Raw genomic sequence first — 19,451 nt, 5'->3', positions numbered from 1 at the left:
AATTATATTCTAGCCTTACAATGAAGCACTGAATTCATGGTAAGTTGTGTGTCCATCTGATTGGACTAATTAGGAATACAGTGGTATCCATGCTACATGGCAGCTTAACTGCCCCACTTAATAAGTACATCCCCTTTCTTGCCCCTTCATAGCTTGGCTGTGTCTATCCACTCAGGCTGACGTCTCCTCTCGAAACTGATCTCCATTTCCATGACAGCTGATTGCCTCCCCTCTGTATGTGCCAATGACAATGTAGATCACTGGAGCTGGTATCAGACTGCCTTTGTTCTTTTTTCTGACCCCCTTCATAATAATTGTATGCCAAAGTTCCTCCATCTGAATATGGGGATAATAATAGTACATACATCCTAGGGTTATCGGGGGTTGAACAGAATGACACGTGTAAAGTGATTTGAACAGGTCTTAGAATATTGTAAAAGCTCGATAAATGTTAGCTAAAATAATGAGTGATAATGGCTGTTCTAAGATGTGAAAACATTTGATCATTACAACAACCATGGAGGGAGGGAGTTATTTCCATCTTTTACAAATGAAAAGCCTGATTCGATTTAAACCTCTAGGTCCCCATGTTCTTTCCAGAATAGTTCCACACTAGAAGAGTCAAAAGAAATGGGCCAAATATAAGGACTTACTGTTACCTAAACATAACTTGTCTTCATAAGGAGGTATTGGGAAGAAAGACTTATTTTGGAGAGGGGCTTAACATAATTATAACCAAGATAATGGAGAAGCTCTATGCTTTTCTTAAGAGAAGAGTTGGACCAAGTCTTCTCTAGTTAGACACAAACTCATTATACAACGTGGAATTTTAAAACCTATCCTAACTAACTGATCTGAAGTAAAGCAGCCATATCTGTATTATGTACTGAATAAATTGCCCAAGAAACTAAGATTATGTTGAAGACTTTGAATTGTGAGTTGGATGATCTCATAATCACAGCATTCTGAAGAGGTGCATTAATCCACTTTCACTTCATGTGTGGGAGCTTTGCAACTGAGATAGTGACAGTAAATTAAATCGTCAAATCCCTAAGCAAACCAGTGGCTTTGGGTTCATGTTTCATGCTCCCTTCCCATTGTACTTGGCTAACCACAGTATTATTTCTGTTGGGACTGGGGACCATAGACCACAAATTGTGTAAAGAGGAGTTGATGCTTCATGGGAGTCAGCTGATTGGAACTTTAATGCAATTTCTTACACTGTTATCTGTCATTTGTTTATAAAGTGGTAATACACAATATCTTTTGGAAATTCTATTAAAGACACATAGTATTATATCATACAGTGCTGTGCTTAGTCGCTCAGTTTTGTCCGACTCTTTGCAACCCCATGGACTGTAGCCCGCCAAGATCCTCTGTTCATGGGGATTCTCCAGGCAAAAATAACTTGAGGGAGTTGCCATTCCCTCCTCCAGGTAATCTTCCCAACCCAGGGACTGAACCCAGGTCTTCCGCACTGAAGGTGGATTCTTTATTGTCTGAGCCAATCAGGGAAACCTATATCATATGGGAGCTGTTCTTAGAGATGGGAATAACAGACCACCTGACCTGGATCCTGAAAAACCTGTATGAAGGTCAAGAAACAACAGTTAGAACTGGACGTAAAACAATGGACTAGATCAAAATTGGGAAAGGGCTGCATATTGTCACCCTGCCTATTTAACTTCTATGCTGAGTACATCATGTAAATGCTGGACTGGATGAGTCAGAAGTTGGAATCAAAATCGCCCAGAGAAATATCGACAATCTCAGATAAGCAGATGATACCACTCTAATGGCAGAAAGCAAAGGGGAACTAAGAGCTTCTTGATGAAGGTGAAAGAGGAAAGTGAAAAAGCTGGCTTAAAACTCAACATTCACAAGACTAAGATGGAATTCTGTCCCATCACTTCATGGCAAATAGATGGGAAAAAGTAAGTGGAAGCAGTAGCAGATATTATTTTCTTGGGCTCCAAAATCACTGAGGATAGTGACTGCAGCCACAAAATTAAAAGACACTTGTTCCTTGGAAGAAAAGCTATGACTACCTAGACAGCATATAAAAAGCAGAGACATCACTTTGCTGACAAAGGTCCATATAGTCAAAGCTATGGTTTTTCCACTAGTCATGTATGGATGTGAGAGTTGGGCCGTGAAGCAAGCTGAGCATTCAGGAACTGATGCCTCTGAATTGTGGTGTTGGAGAAGACTCTTGAGAGTCCCTTGGACTGCAAGAAGATCAAACCAGTCAATCCTAAAGAAAACAACCCTGAATATTTATTGGAAGTACTGATGCTGAAGCCAAAGCGCCAATAGTTTGGCCACCTGATGCAAAGAGCCGACTCATTGGAAAAGACCCTGATGCTGGGAAAGATTGAGGGCAAGAGGAGAAGGGGACGACAGGATGAGTTGGTTGGATGGCATCATTGACTCAATGGACATAAATTTGAGCAAACTCCAGAGATAAAGAGGGACAGGGAAGCCTGTCATGCAGTCCATAGGGTCACAAAGAGTCAGACACAACTTAGTGACTGAAAAACAATATGTATATGTGTGTTCAGTGAAGCATTTTTAGAATACAGAAATTGCTAACATGCAAAATATTCAACAACATTTTTTGCCCTACTAAATAACGCATCCTTCAAGCTACATTAAAGTATCATGTAGAAAATCAGTCAAGGTGTTCATGATGTTCTAAGAGTAAAATTAGGTTACAAAGAAGCATCTGTTTCAACTGTGAATAATTTTGTTGGGGGGAAATAATGAATGCCTATTTTGTTTATTGTGTTATATTTATATTTTATTACAACAGTTGCTGAAACGGACATTTACTAGTTATGTTATTTCTCCAGTGTCTTGGCAGGCTCAGGGTTCTTGAACATCCTTTTCTTTCTCTTCATGCAGTTGTTATTGTTCTGTCGCTAAGTCGTGTCCGATTCGTTGCGATCTGTAGACTGCAGGCTCCTCTGTCCATAGAGTTCTCCAGGCAAGAATACTGGAGTGGGTGGGTAGCCATTCTCTCATCTAGGGGATCTTCCAGATCCAGGAATTGAACCCAGGTCTCCCATACTGCAGGCAGATTCTTTGCCATCCGAGCCCAGGGAAGCCCAGTAAGTAAAACATAATCATTTAAAAATGTCATCTGATTTCAATGTGTGTTTTGTTTCTTCTCCATAAATTTCACACCCTCTGACCCTTTTCACATCTCTCAGATGATTCTGCCTTTATTATTGCCTTGTGGTAGCCTGGTCTCAGTTCTTTCTTGGACATGTTATTTTATGTGAATTAGTAACTGAATGATGATTATGCCTGAAGGAGTGTTGCTATATAAACAGTCCTATTTTCATTGATCTGTTGCCATCTATAATTTGGAAAGTCAAGGGAGGATGTTGAAGGGAACATGAGTGGGTGAGAAAGAAATGCTACAGGGCGAAAAACATCAATTCTTGAATTTCATAATATATGATAAAAGTTGGTATGTTGTTTATTTCAGTGAAACATGAACCAGACTTTAAGCTGTTTCTGAGTTACAAAGAAGTAATCTGTCAAGTGTAGCAGAGAATTTAAAGTGAAATGGTAGCTTTTTGGGGAGACACGTCAATAGAATAGAACACATATAGCCAAAATTTCCATCGGTGTAACATTCTCAAGGGAAACTTCCCAACAATAACTTCTTATAATGAAATATAGAGTCAAGTAGTACTCAGACCCCGTAAATAATATCTTATGATTTAATCATAAATACATGATGCCCAAACTACATTGATAATAAATTTATACTTGTCATTAAACATTTTAATGCATCTCATAAAAGATAGTGCATGAAGCATGCAGTTTGTTCATATCCAAATAAGAAAGAATTTACATGACACATTCTTCTGGCACTGAAAGTGCCAGAAGTGTCTTCAGGCACTGAAAAAAACCTGGTATTTTTTGTTTGTTTGTTTTATCTCACGTTTAATTCTGTGCCACCAGTGCTTTGTATTTCTAAAATTTGGCATAACTAACTTTAAAAAATGAACATAAGAGATTCCAGAACATGAACCATACCATTTGAGAGTTAAAAAAAACATAAAAATAATAGGGTTATTCTAAAAATTTTAGGAAGCATGTGAGTGATAATTGATTTCAATTTAACACCATAAAAACAAGGAAAGGAGAGTTAATTTCCATTATATTCTGAGGTTAAACTCTATAAACACCACCAAGGGAATAAAAGAGTCATTTAATGGTCAGGCAAAGTAGTATCAACGTTTGGCATGAAGTGTTATTTTGCAATTTTCAACTAAACTAGGTTAAAAAAAATTTTCAAAGTAACTCTGTCTTACTCCCTTTCTCTGGCTCTGTCACACACACAGCCATTTTACAAAGAAAAATAAAGCTTTCATGTGCAGTGTTAGTAATGACAAAAGTACATTATAAGTATCCCAAAGTTAAAAGTGTCAGAGTATAGCATTCTGAAATCTATGTTAGATAAGTATCCTTGCTATTCTGGCAAAATAATATATCATAATTTAACTGACAATTATCTAAAATGAGAGTATATAATTAGGTCACTGAGTATATGAGATCCAAAGTTTGTCCATTATGCAAAGTCATAATTAGAACCAAAATGTAAATATATTCTTAATAAATTATATTTAAAACAATCTTAAAGAAAACCAATGTGTTACCTGACAGATAAGTCTAAAAGAGGAATTGGGAATGTGGAGTCAAGATACCTTACTCTTGGGCACAAAATAACTGCAGGAAGTCTGCATTCTTCTTCTCATCTGGGCAAACTTATAGGTTTGGATTCAACACTATAGTGTAGTTCAAACCTGCAGTGATCAAGTAGATACAAACACCTAACTCTGGAGTTTAATAGGAGACTGGTTTGATATATTCCAATTTAAACTTTTACTATTACACATTTTTTTGTTTGTTTTTCAATACAGCTGAAAAAGCAAAACTCTATATAAAGGAATGTAAATACTTTTAATACATATAAGAATGAATCATAATTATTTATTTCTGAGTTTTGTACCTATTTGCATACAATGTGTTTTCATAGACAGAAAACAATTTATTCTGCACTCATTTCATTCAGAACTTTTGTCATTGTTCCAAATTTAAAGATTTATCAATGGAACAGCTTTAACATTGATGTGCTGCATTGAATTTTTAATTTTCTTTTCTCCCTAGAATGTTCTTGATGGTTAGGATTTTGGAAATGAATGCTTGTTATGATGTGTGACATGTTATGTTAAAATGACCGAGGTGTTGGAAAACAAGATAAGTGCGAGACTATTTCACTTTGAGAAAATTATGTGTATATTTTGGGGGCTTCCCAGGTGGCTCAGTAGTAAAGAACCTGCCTGCCACACGCACGCACACACACACACACACACAAACATGTATATATTTTCCCCCCACTGGCTTAACTCAACCATTTTAAGTACCCAACTTGACACAGAGAGCATATTCTTTATTGAGCTTTAGTAACTATCATCATATGGGCTTTCCTGGTGGCTCAGATGGTAAAGAACCAACCTGCAATGAGGAAATGGGTTCGATCTCTGGATCAAGAAGATCCCCTGGAGAAGGGGATGGCTACCTATCCAGGTATTTTTGCCTGGAGAATTCTATGGACAGAGGAGCTTGGCAGGCTACAGCCCGTGGGGTCTCAAAGAGTCAGACAGGACTGAGTGACTAACACTTTCACTTTTTATTTTCCAATATATGGAATTGAGAACACAATTGTTCACAGCCAATTATCCAACCATTTTCTTGATCTTTACATTTTTATAATTTCATAATTAAATTACAGATATATTTTCTCAAAAATAAGAGTATTTACACTTGTATTAAATTAAACTTACATAGTATTTAAGTTGTTGCTGTCTAGTCACTGTCTTGTCTGACTCTTTATGACTCCTTGCAGTCACCATCCACAGCGGTTTTGAAACCCAAGAAAATAAAGTCTGACACTGTTTCCATATTTTCCCCACCTATTTGCCATGAAGTAATGGGACTGGATGCCACAATCTTAGTTTTTTGAATGTTGAGTTTAAGCCAGCTTTTTCACTCTCTTCTGCCAGCTTCATCAAGAGGTCCTTTAGTTCCTCTTCACTTTCTGCCATAAGGATGGTGTCGTTGCATATCTGAGGTTATTGATACTTCTCCCGGCAATCTTGATTCCAGCTTGTGCTTCTTTCAGCCCATCATTTTGCATAATGTACCCTGCATAGAAGTTAAATAAGCAGGCTGACAATACACAGCCTTGATGTACTCCTTTCCCAATTTGGAACCAGTCATCTGTTTCATATCCAGTTCTAACTGTTGCTTCTTGACCTGCATACAGGTTTTGCAGGAGGCAGGTAAGATGGTCTGGTATTCTGCTCTCTTCAAGAATTTTCCACAGTTTGTTGTGATCCACACAGTCAAAGGCTTTAGCATAGCCAATAAAGAAGTAGATGTTTTTCTGGAATTCCCTTGCTTTTTCTATGAGCCAATGGATGTTAACAATTTGATCTCTGGTTCCTCTGCCTTTCTAAATCCAGTTTGTACATCTGAAATTTCTCAGTCCACATCCTGGTGAACCCTAACTTAAAGGATTTTGAGCATTACCTTGCTAGTATTGAAATGAGTAATTTCATATACAGACATTTATTTATATTTGTATGTATTTAATGTACACACAGAGATGAAAGCTAAGTTTTTCATCTACAGAAAATTCTATTGAGGGAGCTATAGGGTCATATTGTTACCCTGGACAAATGACCAATTAGAAGAATGACTTATTACTATGTAAGTGTTCAATGATTCTTTAATATATTTTAGAAGAAAACAGAGTTCAGAGTTATAATCCTTACCCTCAAGAGATCTGTCTGTTACAGAAAGTGAGCTTCATACTCACTTCCCGGCTTCTTATTATTTAATAGGATTTTTATTCTCAAATGATAACATTTGAGTCAGTCATTTGGCCATATTCTGCCTTTTCCTCCTTAAAGATTATTCACTGTTTAATATGCATGGTATGGAAGACTCACCTCCCACATTCTCTTCAGAGAAGTACTATGGCCTGCAGATAGTGGTGCTGACCACAAGCAGTCTCCATCTTCAAGGTGTTCCTCAGAACAGAGAGTCCCCACCTGAGGTCACATCATTCCTGTGGTAGCCCATGTCCAGGAACTGACATCAGGAGCTGCCCAAATCCTGTCATTGAAGACTCACTGAGGGAAAAGTCTGCCAGACCACATGTACTTCAGGGCTCTCCGTGTGCTTGGCCAAAGCTTTGTTGGCGTAGCCCCAAGATTTGAATCCTTTCTTTGCCCAGTTGTTCTGCCAGAGCCTTTCTTCCCCTGGGCTGATATTTAGGATATTGGTGTACCATTGCTCTGTTTCTGCTTCTAACGATTATAATCTGTAACAATATAAAATCAGAAGTGGAAAATGGTTATAGAATGGGACAGGAAGTGATTTCGCTTTGACATCTCATTTTTGTGTGTGTCTAATGCTATGGGAATGTGGATTATATTCTTAAAGTTTAGATTATACTTTCAGATGATTATTTCTTCAAAGCTATGTAATTGAGTATAACTTCTGTTGGCTTCTTCAGTCCTAGGTGCAAATTGGAAAGTGATATTTTAGATGGTATTGCTATTGCTATACCTTCTTCTCCGATGGATCAGAATAATGGGTTTTGCATACATCCTCTGTGGCAGTCAAGTTGGTTCTGTTAGTTCTGCACAGGGAGTATTATCTTCTTTGAAATTCTCACAAAGAGAAGATCAAAGTAGCCAGATCATCTTAAACCAGAGATTATGAGTCAGGCAGGGTTGGCCCAAGACAAGTATCTGATGTGTGCTTGGTCATATGATGAGTCAGTGTTCTAATCAAGGGCAGAGTTAATCAGTTGGGCTTTTTGCTCACCATGTGAAATCTTCAAGTGCTTTTTCCAGGAATATGCATGCATTCTTTTGGTACATTTGGTTTTGCCTGTGCATCACTGTATTTCTCTTCCCACCACCGCAAGACAAAGAAATTAATTGCAGTCAAAAATAAAGTCATAAGCCTCTGGCAAGCTAAAACTGAGAACAAAACATGAAAAGGGTCTTTTCCTCTGTACTTTAAGAGGTAAAATAGATATTTCATAGCTCGGTAGGGAGAGAAACAGGGAGATGAAGTGATTCACTCCAGATCACAAGCCAAGTTGGTGGCAAGGCTGGGACTAGAATCCTGATGTAGAGGCTGACATTTAACCACGTTATGCTGCATTCCAGTGAGACTTCTTTGATTGACTAGTATTGATGTAACCAAAAAGATATTTCTTCAAATTCAACATTTCATTGATATTTACTGAGCATCTACTATGTGCCTGGTACTGCTTTAGACATTGTACAAAAGGGCAATGTATCCAACAGACAGGATTTTTGGTTTGAAGGTGTTTACTTTCTGGCAAAGATCAATTTTCAATCCCGCTAAAAGCCACTTATAATGTAGCAATAACAGAATAACTATTTAAACACAGAAGACAATGAAAAAAATTTCCCCAACTATTCCTCTGTCCATGGGTATCTCTAGGCAAGAATACTAGAGTGGGTTGTCATTTTCTTCTCCAGGGGATCTTCCTTGACCGGGGATCGAACCTGTGTCTCCTGCATTGGCAGGCAGATTCTTTACCACTGAGCCATCAGGTAAGCCCTGTAATTTGATATAGAGCAACATTTCTTTCTTGACACTGGTTCCATCAGACTAGAGCAAGGCTGTACTACGGTATATGTTAGCAATTGTCACAGTTCACCTGATTAGCCTTTTTTGGCAGCTGCTTAGAAGTGTTGTAACATTAAGTTACAAAGAGAGTGTCATTATAAATGAGAATTTGAGTTGGAATAGCAAAGAACTGGACCATGTTTTTGTAAATTAATGTAACATAACATTTAATGTTACTGTTGTATCTAATGTTAGTGTTAACATTTAACATTATAATATTTAAAAATAATTAGGCAACTTATTTTTCTTTGCAGAAAATCTATCAAGTAAGTTTACAGAAGAGTAGTTGTTCAATTCCCAATTCATTATGAGTTTTTAATGGTCCCCACTGCGACCCCATGGACGATACAGTCCATGGAATTCTCCAGGCCAGAATACTGGAGTGGGTAGCCTTTCCCTTCTCCAGGGATCTCCCCAACCCAGGGATCGAACCCAGGTCTCCCACATTGCAGGCAGATTCTTTACCAACTGAGCCACAAGGGAAGCCCCTTTCAATGGTCAGAAGAGCTCAGTTAAGGAAAGTCAAGGAATCATGGACTCCACGAAGTATAAAGTAAAACAAGGTCTTAAAAAGCAATTTGTTGACAGATTTTGGTGTTCTCATTTTATAGCCCCTTGTGCATCTCTGTCATATCACTTAATACAACTTGAACTAATCAGATTCAATTACTTCTTTTAAAAGATTTCTCTTAATGGAGAAACAGCATGGTTGTACCAGTGACTAAGAGCAAGGATTAAGAAGCCAGTCTATTTTGCTACCACCACTACCTCTGTAGCCCTGGACATGTTACTAAAGTCCTCTGGTTACTCCCTCCAGATAATCACGATGGTGTGATCACTCACAATCACCTAGAGCCAGACATCCTGGAATGTGCAGTCAATTGGGCCTTAGGAAGCATCACTATGAGGTGATGGAATCACTAGTGGAGGTGATGGAATTTCAACTGAGCTATTTCAAATCCTAAAAGATGCTACTTTTAAAGTGTTGCACTCAATATGTCAGCAAATTTGGAAAACTCAGAAGTGGCCACAGGACTGGAAAAGGTCAGTTTTCATTCCAATCCCTAAGAAAGGCAATGCTAAAGAATGCTCAAACTACCACACAATTGCACTCATCTCAAACGCTAGTAAAATAATGCTCAAAATTCTCCAAGTCAAGCTTCAGCAATACGTGAAATGTGAACTTCCAGATGTTCAAGCTGGTTTTAGAAAATGCAGAGGAACCAGAGATCAAATTACCAATATTCGCTGGCTCATCAAAAAAGCAAAACAGTTTCAGAAAAACATCTATTTCTGCTTTATTGACTATGCCAAAGCCTTTGACTGTGTGGATCACAATAAACTGTGGAACATTTTGAAGGAGATGGGAATACCAGACCCCCTGACCTGCTTCTTGAGAAACCTGTATTCAGGTCAGGAAGCAACAGTTAGAACTGGACATGGAACAGACTGGTTACAAATAGGAAAAGGAGTACATCAAGGCTGTATGTTGTCACCCTGCTTATTTAATTTATATGCGGAGTACATCATGAGAAACGCTGGGCTAGATGAAGTGCAAGCTGGAATCAAGATTGCCAGGAGAAATATTAATAACCTCAGTTATGCAGATGACACCACCCTTATGGCAGAAAGTGAAGAGGAACTAAAGAGCCTCTTGATGAAAGTGAAAGAGGAGAGTGGAAAAGTTGGCTTAAAGCTCAACATTCAGAAAACTAAGATCATGGCATTCGGTCCCATTACTTAATGGCAAATAGATGGGGAAACAGTGGCTGACTTTTTTTTCTGGGCTCCAAAATCACTGGAGATGGTGATTGCAGCCATGAAATTAAAAGATGCTTACTGCTTGGAAGGAAAGTTACGACCAACCTAGACAGCATATTAAAAAGCAGAGACATTAATTTGCCAACAAAAGACCATCTGGTCAAGGCTATGGTTTTTCCAGTGGTCATATATGGATATGAGAGTTGGACTTAAAGAAAGCTGAGCTCCAAAGAATTGATGCTTTTGGACTGTGGTGTTGGAAAAGACTCTTGAGAACCCCTTGGACTGCAAGGAGATCTAACCAGTGCATTCTAAAGGAGATCAGCCCTGGGTATTCATTGGAAGGACTGATGTTGAAGCTGAAACTCCAATACTTTGGCCACCTGATGCGAAGAACTTACTCATTTGTAAAGACCCCGATGCTGGGAAAGATTGAGGGCAGGAGGAGAAGGGGATGACAGAGGATGAGATGGTTGGATGACGTCACCATCTCAATGGACGCGGGTTTGGGTGGACTCTGGCAGTTGGTGATGGACAGGGAGGCCTGGCGTGCTGTGGTTCATGGGGTTGCAAAGATTCGGACACGGCTGAGTGACTGAACTAAACTGAACTGAACATAGAGTTATTATGAGACTTAAATAAGTTATTTTTTGTGACATGTCTGGACTAATGCTTATCATGTTATATCCTTATTTAAAATATAAATAAAATTTAAAAACTACTTTTCTACTATTAATAGAAAGAGGAAACATATCTGTCTTAATTCTTGCTTGTATCCTTCTACAGCCATAGTTGCATGTGGAGTTGTTCAATAAATTAGTATTTAAGAAAAGGCTGACAAATTTTGGGGGCCAGAAATGGTAAAAAGTTCCTACATCTTTAGTACTGTAGATCTTGAACAATATAACAGGATTAATGTTACTACTGATTTTGGAGTCTCTCCCTGGGTGCTGCACAAATATCAGTTTTACCTGACATTACAGCAACCCTAAAATAGAAGAATCAAATCTCCACCTCACAGATTAGGTAACTGAAATTTGAAGAGAATAAATAACTTGTCCAAAGTCATAAAAGTAGTCTGATCAGAGCTTAGTATCAGATCCAGGTCATTTTGGTGTCAAAGTCCATGTTCCTCCCCTGCTATTCAGACTTTCCTCAAGAAAGAGTGTTTGGTGATAACAGGTAGGGAAGATTGAAATTCACAAGGAAAAATTTATAGGAGCCTAAGAAAGACACTATTACAAGATGTAATTACATGTTACAAATACAATATTACATAAGAGTTTGTCTTTCAAAGATAACTCTTCTTCTGGGCTCTCTTCTAAACAAACATGGAACCCAGTGATTTTAGCAATATTCCACATAATTTGCTAACATTTTTTACTGCTGTCAGCTTATTGCAAAACTAGAGACTAAGTTTGAAGTCATGTTAGTTTGGTCGAAAGCATACTTAAGCAAACTGTCAGTACTTCTAAAGTTCAGAATTTTTATAGAATGCATATAAGATATTTCCTCAGTGAGAAATTGAAGAGAGAACCACTGTAATTTGATTTTGTGCAAATGGAAAAAAAAAGTCAAAAATCATTACATACTAAGTCATAAACCATAGTGTGTAAGCCACAATTCATAAGCCTTTATTCAGATCTATGAATTTAGAAATTTAGAAAATGAAGGAAAATGAGCAGACGAGCCGGCGGTTGTTGGAAATGATGCAAAACTCCCCAAGGAATCTTATGATAGAAACTCACTCAGCCTGAAGAATTCATGCAGCAAAATTTCAGGAAGAATGAAATTGACTTTCCTGACCACACCTTATCTATCCTTCCTGAACTGAGCCTTGTATACTGATTTCATTTTACTGTGACATCTTATAAATGGATTACTCCAGGGCATATTGAACCTACATCAATAATAAATATGATGCAACATAATCATCTAGCACAAGGAAGTTGCTCCTCATAAGAAGAAGATACAGGACACAGAGACACAGAAGGATTTTGATAAGATCAATATGACAGCCATGTCACTGAGCAACATTGTCACCTCATTAAACAGCTCTGACCTACCCTTTATCATTCCATAAAACATCTCCAACAAATCATACCTAAAAACTGAATACCTTCTCCTCTGTTTAAAAATACTGTTTTGAAATTCTTTTCAAGGGACAGTCACTCCCTAAAATCTAAAACAAGCCAGAGATGGATGGTACCAGGGGCAAAACTGAAACCTTAGTTTTTGGGTTTTGTTTTTTTTTTTGTCTGTCTTATTTACAACTGGATCTACTTTTTGTCTTGTTTGTGATTCAATTCTATTTGTCTGCTTAGCACCCAGCTTAAAGCTGCAAATTTACAGCTCACTCACTGTGGTGTCAAAACACATTTTGTGTTATTGCTATACGAAATCAACTCTTCACAGTGATTGACTACAAGAAGGCAAATTTCAAATTTAGCTACACCAATTAAACAAGGATTTCTACGTTTGCACAAAGTTCTACTCTCACTTATTTGTAAGTGTTCTGATAGGTCTTTGAAATAAAAACATGATTATGTAAAGAAGTAATGGATGATACAGCAAAGGCCTGAGAGTGGGTCTGCTCTAGAGAACAGGAGGTTAGTCTCACTTGTTTTCAGTAATTTTCCCGAAAACTTAATTGGAAAACTTAGTTCCTTTCAGCCATAAAATGGGGAAGTTGAACCAGTTGACCCTAAAGGACATTTTCCAGGTTTTACTTTCTATGAAAACAAAGCAACCTCATGAAATATGTGATTAGAGCTGATAAATGAGTGATTCCCTTTGTGAATGACCTAGAATTTGTCATAAAAACAGAGAGAAGATAGACTCAGGATGGCAAAGGCAAGTGGAAATGGCAGCTCTATCTGAGATATTATAATCAGTAAACCATTACAGACTGTTCTTTGTGGAGTTTCTTCTCTCCAGGCAACATTTCATCACAGTGTTTAAAACACTTTTCTCATACCAGGTGGGTGCTGGCCCATTTTATGCATGAGGAAAGCATTCCTTAACATATCTAATTCATGTTACTGAGAAAGATTTAACCGAAAGTCTGTCAAGTCTAAAAGTAAAAATAAAAAAGTGAAAGTGTTAGTTGCTCAGTGGTATCTGACTCTTTGTGACCCCATGGACTGTTGTCCGCCAGGATCCTCTGTCCATGGGATTTTCCAGGCAAGAATAGCAGTGTGGGTTGCTATTCCCTTCTCCAGGGGATCTTTCCCACCCAGGTTTCAAATCGGGGTGTCCTGCATTGGCAGGCACCATCTGAGCCACGAGGGAAGTCCCAAAAGTAAAAGGAGGTGTCAGATACTGTATTCTGAAATCAACAAGCCAAAGCAAGCATGCAAACAAATGCAGAAAACAGATCTTAACTCACAGCATGACCCTCTTTCACAGTAAGAAGAGTGCATACTTCTGTCTTTTGGGCACTCTTCTGAACAAACAGAAGTTCGTGTGAGCATTCTGGGGCTGAATAGCATGGCCACGGTGGAATGTTGTGGTAATATAAATTACAGAGAAGATGCATGGCTTTTCATCTCGTGCCCTCACCGCAGATGTCTGTGGGATGAAAGTAGGAGTCGCTGCCAGCTCCCCAAGTCCTGCCGTACTGACACCCTGTAATCGTTTGCTGGATTCCTAACCTCCCTCTTCATCCAGCAAACCTCTCAGGGCTGCTTTATGGTACACATTATTTCAGGAGAAAAAAACCAACTCGCGTTGCAATTGATTTCACCTTGATAATTTCACAACATCCTTTGAGATCACAATAACCCCCAGGATATTGCACAATTGGGGCTGGAAATCTCTTGCTTAAGGTCCTAACTTTGTGAAAGAAAAGCAGGTGAAAGTGAGATAACTGATCTCACTTAAAACAACTGAGTTGACATTAGTGGCGAGGAATGAAAGGACTGGTATTGCTGGGAAAAGTTTATCTCATCCATGTTAACATTTTTAGTGTTCTTATTTTTTACAGTATTTTTCTAGGCAATGCACTATTGTTCACCCTGAAAAAAAGATTGTGCTATTTTGTGGGGTTTTTTATCCCCTCCGGGACAAGCCTTCTGTAACCTACCCTGACTCATCCATGTTAATTTAAAATAATATAAATAAGCAAATACATGACTCAATAAAAGTGATGAGTAAAGAGAAAACCGTGTTTGGCTGGCAACCCAGTCCTACATTTTAATTAAAAAGCATGTCTCACACGCCATCAATAAGTTTTCAAGTGACCTGTCATGACCAGTTCTAATCGCAAGCGTGTCATTCACTTGTTTGTAATAAATTGGCAGATTATGCTAACATAAGAAAGGAAGGCTATCAATTTTATGTGTGCCAGACAAGCGATGCCATCAGTTTCAAAATTTATGATATGCCCTTGGAAGAGGAAGATGGTTAAGGATAGGATTTCACAAACAGAATAAAATGTTACAGAGGATAATCAATTATATATAGTTAACAAATAGGTAGAGAAAAACATTGTAAAATATTATGATTTCCTTATGATCAAATGCTCATATATTCAGTGTCAGCTTTTATGCCTATTAATCTTTCAACAAAAGGAACTCTGATGGTAGCAGATGTATCAGTGATCAAGTTTGGGAAATTGGCATTTTATTATAAGTACTTGACTTAAAATGTCACAAAGATTCCATTGGTTGGGAGTCAAATTTTCTTAGTTCAAGAGATAAGAAAGCAATACAAAATAAGATAATATTAATTCTACCAATAAAGTTTTAAAAATCACTATGCGATTTCTTCTATAGGAAAATCATTTAAGTTAGTTCACAATCTTATATAAATGAGAGTTTGTAGTGACAGTGGGGATTTAAAGGCTCACAAGAGAATCCAGGGTAGATTTACAGTCAGATAGAGCAATAAGATTATAGCTTAATAGGCACAGTTAAGTATATCTTATATCCTATAGTTATAGCCAAATCCAGTTGCTTGTCTTTAATTAAAAGATTATATTTTTGTCCTGAATCCCACTTTCAAAACACATAAAAAATCCTTTCATAAAACTGGAAAAATATATTTACACTACATTACCTGTGAGCAGACCAAAAATCATCAATTTGTCTATGCTTATCAATTTAAAAACAAAAACACATAGCAGACAAAGCAAAGCAAGTTAAACCTTTAAATCTTAGTCTTGCTTTTAGCCATTTTTATCTTACACAAAGTTAATGCATTTAAGCATGCACACACACACACACACACACACAGAAGCATATCCATAATACCCAACATAAAACATAATTGATTACTTCTGGAAAGTTCTGGAAGTATTTATTATACTGACATTTATCACATTTGAAAAATGTTCACCTTAAGACATTAGTAGCTTATTGTATGAAATTTCCATATAGTTTGTCACTGTCCGAGCATAACAAAAAGATAAATTTATTTATTATGGATAGTCTTACTTGGGTAATTTAAGAATATTTGGTCCCAAATGAAATTTGGCCCCAATTGTTCAATTTCATTTAATAGCTGATATGATTTTATATGCTATATGCTATAAAGTAACTCCATAATTTTTTCTTAATCTTAACTATAATTTCTAGATACTTTTTAAAGATAAGCAAACAATTAGTTGCTTTTCAGGTAAAAATGATATATGTTTTAAAACATTCTAAAATGAGGTCATTTGGAACACATTACAATTTTTGTCGAGAAACCTTTTCCTGAACATTTGTAAAACTCAGAGATTAACAAACTTTAGCAAGAACAGTGTGTACTCATCTTCTGGGAGTATTCTTTCTCACTGTGGTTTGAATCTTTCTGTGTATATGTTAGTTGCTCAGTCATGTCTGGCTCTTTGTCACCCCATTGCCTGTAGCCAGCCAGGTTCCTCTGTCCATGGGATTTTCCCAGAAGGATACTGGAGTGGGTTGTCATTTCCTTCTCCAGGGGATCTTCTTGACCCAGGGACCAAATCTGGGTCTGCCACATTGCAAGCAGACTCTTTACCATCTGAGCCATCAGTTTCAGATTTGAAATGATCCTTGTTTTGTATATGCAAGTTTATGGAATTCAGTTGATGGATTTGTACAGGTCACATTTCTCCATCCAGTGTCTAACTGATTTTATCAATTTTTTTTTCATAAAGAAAGCAATAGTTTAAAATAAAAATAAAATAAATAAAATAAAATAAAAATCATCAGTACCTTATCTGTAATAATCACTAAATAAATTTCCATCCCCAATAGTCACCCTTTTTTGGCTTCACCCATTTCCTAGTGGGCACATTTTTGACTCTAGATCAAACAATTTTTTATGGAAGAACCATTCTTAAGTGTTTTACAAAAGTATTTTCCTGTTCTGAGTTAGTTCATCGAAATGCATCCTGCCAACACAACACCCTTTAATGCTCTCTTATGTTTTGAAGCTTTAAACAACCCCCTCCAGATGCATCTAGAGTCTAAAATTAGGTTGTTTTTCTCTTTCCCTGTTTTTAAACCTCTAAAAGAATAAGTAATATTACTAACTGGCCTGAGATATGATCTTTTAAAATATATGTGGCATTAACATAATTCTATGATGCAAAAGTACAGAGAAGACTGAAAGACCAAGAGCAGAGGAGAACAGTCATGTTTTCTCAAGACTTGCATTATGCTGAATGTCTGTGGAATAAGTCCAAAATGGAATTAACTCCAAATGTTTCCTGCTTTCTTCCATCTTAATAGTTTCATATTTCCTTCATTTCATGTCTTCCACAAGTTTCACATTTAAAGCTGTCATCTTTGAAAACACTGAACGTATTTATGCCATGTCTGTTTCCTGATATATATTCCAGTCTATCATATTATAGTAGTTACTAGACAAAAAGAGAGATTTCAGATTTATGTGTAATAGAGAACTTTAAATTAGGGAAGAAATGCATCTCTCTCATGCCAACCTTAAAATAAATCTCCCTTCTTACTCTAAAAGATATGACAATATTGGTGAAGTTATTTTTCCCATTAAACTGAAGAAACAACCAAATTAGACCAAGCTCATGTTAAGAAGGCAATGGAGACAGGATAAAAAACAAAGACAGAACAGAAGGAAATATTAGGATATGATGATAGTTAACATATAATCCACATTCCTATGTTTAAGGTCATATTAAGATCTTTATTTATAAAACAGCATTAAATTAAATCTTCCATAATATGCTGATATAAGTATTCTCAGCCCCGGAGGTTGCAGATGTTAAGTAAAACTGGCCTGGGGTCACGCAATCAGAATCAAAATTAAACTTAACCAATTGGATTCCCCAAATCACATTTCTCCTTTCTCCTTTGAATAATCTCTGTAACTATTACACCTCAATGCTGTTGCAAAAGAATATGAAGGAGAAGGGAAGACATAGAAGAAAGAAAAGAAGCCGTAGGACGAGGGAGAGGTAGGTGAGGAGGCGGAGAAAGGGGAGGAAGTTGGCATGATGGGACATTACCACTATCAATAAGTAGTTTCTCACTGTTGAAATCAATTCAGACTGGCATTCTCTGATTGGATCGCTATTGTTTTGAATACCTAGCTCCCCAGTAGATTTCTGTACAAAATAGAAAAAAGAGAAAAAAATAAAAGAGGAAGAAAAGGAGAAGGAAGAGGAGAGGAAGAAGCGGCAGGAAGAAAAGGAGGAAGATCAGGCAGAGAGAAACGACTACTCCATCTAAATATGAATAACACATCTACTCAAGTCAGACGTTAGCAGGAGGGTGTTTATAGCCTCAGTGCAATTCTTTTACTGCACAGCAGAGACACTGAGCTGGCTGTTGCCTCTCAAATTCAAATGTCAATGTAATGGCTAACTCATGCGAACAGTCTTTGTTTCCTGGGGTTGAGCCAGCCAAGCAATAAAATTTCGATGAAAAAAGCTTCATGATGCTTGTTTGTGGCACTTTAAATAGTGCCAACTGCTACTACAGTTGAAACACACAGAGTTGGGAGAGCAAGAAAGCAGCTGACTGGGTACACTCTTCTCTTTCATCTTGAGAAATAATCTTTTGCCTCGATATGAGCTCTTTCCTTCACCTTTTCTCATTTTGTCAACCCGACAGTTTCTTCTCAACCCTTTTAAGAAGGGAGATGGGACCATCTATGACATGGAACTAAGCTTTTCCCCAATAAGAGTCGCAATTATACTGTTTTCATACTTGCCCCATCAGTGATGGAATGTTTGAGGGCTTGTGTATAGGAATAAAAGGTTCTTCCTGCCAAAACTTAAATCCTAATCGAAGACAGGTAAAATAACTAAAGACTAGGTTCCACAGAATGAGCCTATAATTTCGACTGTAAAATAGCCCTCCTCATCAATCAGCACAGGTCAGGGCCCTAGGTTTGACTTCAGAACATATTTTTTTCCGTCTAAATTTGTCAAAATAATGTGTGCATTAAGTTACTTTATGAAACTACATCCAAGTAAATATGTGGGGAAAAAATAGAGACTTTCTTTTATATTTCCTTACTTCTAAAAATTACTCACTAAAGATAATCTGTTTAATCACTTGTAAAATTATTAAAGAAAAATTATACAAATATTAATTGGAGTATAGATTTCTCTGATGAATAAAATATGTGTTAGTCCGGTAGTCTGTCCTCAATGTTGGATGAAGATTTTCATTTCTATAATGCCAATTCCTCTATTGACACAAGGTTTTCTCAGCTACTAAGTTTAATCCGTATGGTTCTGCTCTTAATCTACTACTTTTGTCATTATCAGGAATATACAAACCTATTTCCTTCTTAACATGTGCTTTGGAGTAAAATTATAACAGACCTTGCAAGAGCTATCTTTTTAAAAGATAATTAAATACATAAAGAGATGTATTTATATAACTAATTGAGATATTATGTCCTTCATAGGGTATATCCAATTGCATTTAAGTCTTTGCTAGTGATAGAGAAATTCAGTCAATATCACTTCTCTATGGCTGAGC

Source organism: Cervus canadensis, chromosome 24 (genome assembly GCF_019320065.1).
Source record: "Cervus canadensis isolate Bull #8, Minnesota chromosome 24, ASM1932006v1, whole genome shotgun sequence".
Taxonomy (NCBI): Eukaryota; Metazoa; Chordata; class Mammalia; order Artiodactyla; family Cervidae; genus Cervus; species Cervus canadensis.
Note: the sequence above shows the minus strand (reverse complement) of the source record.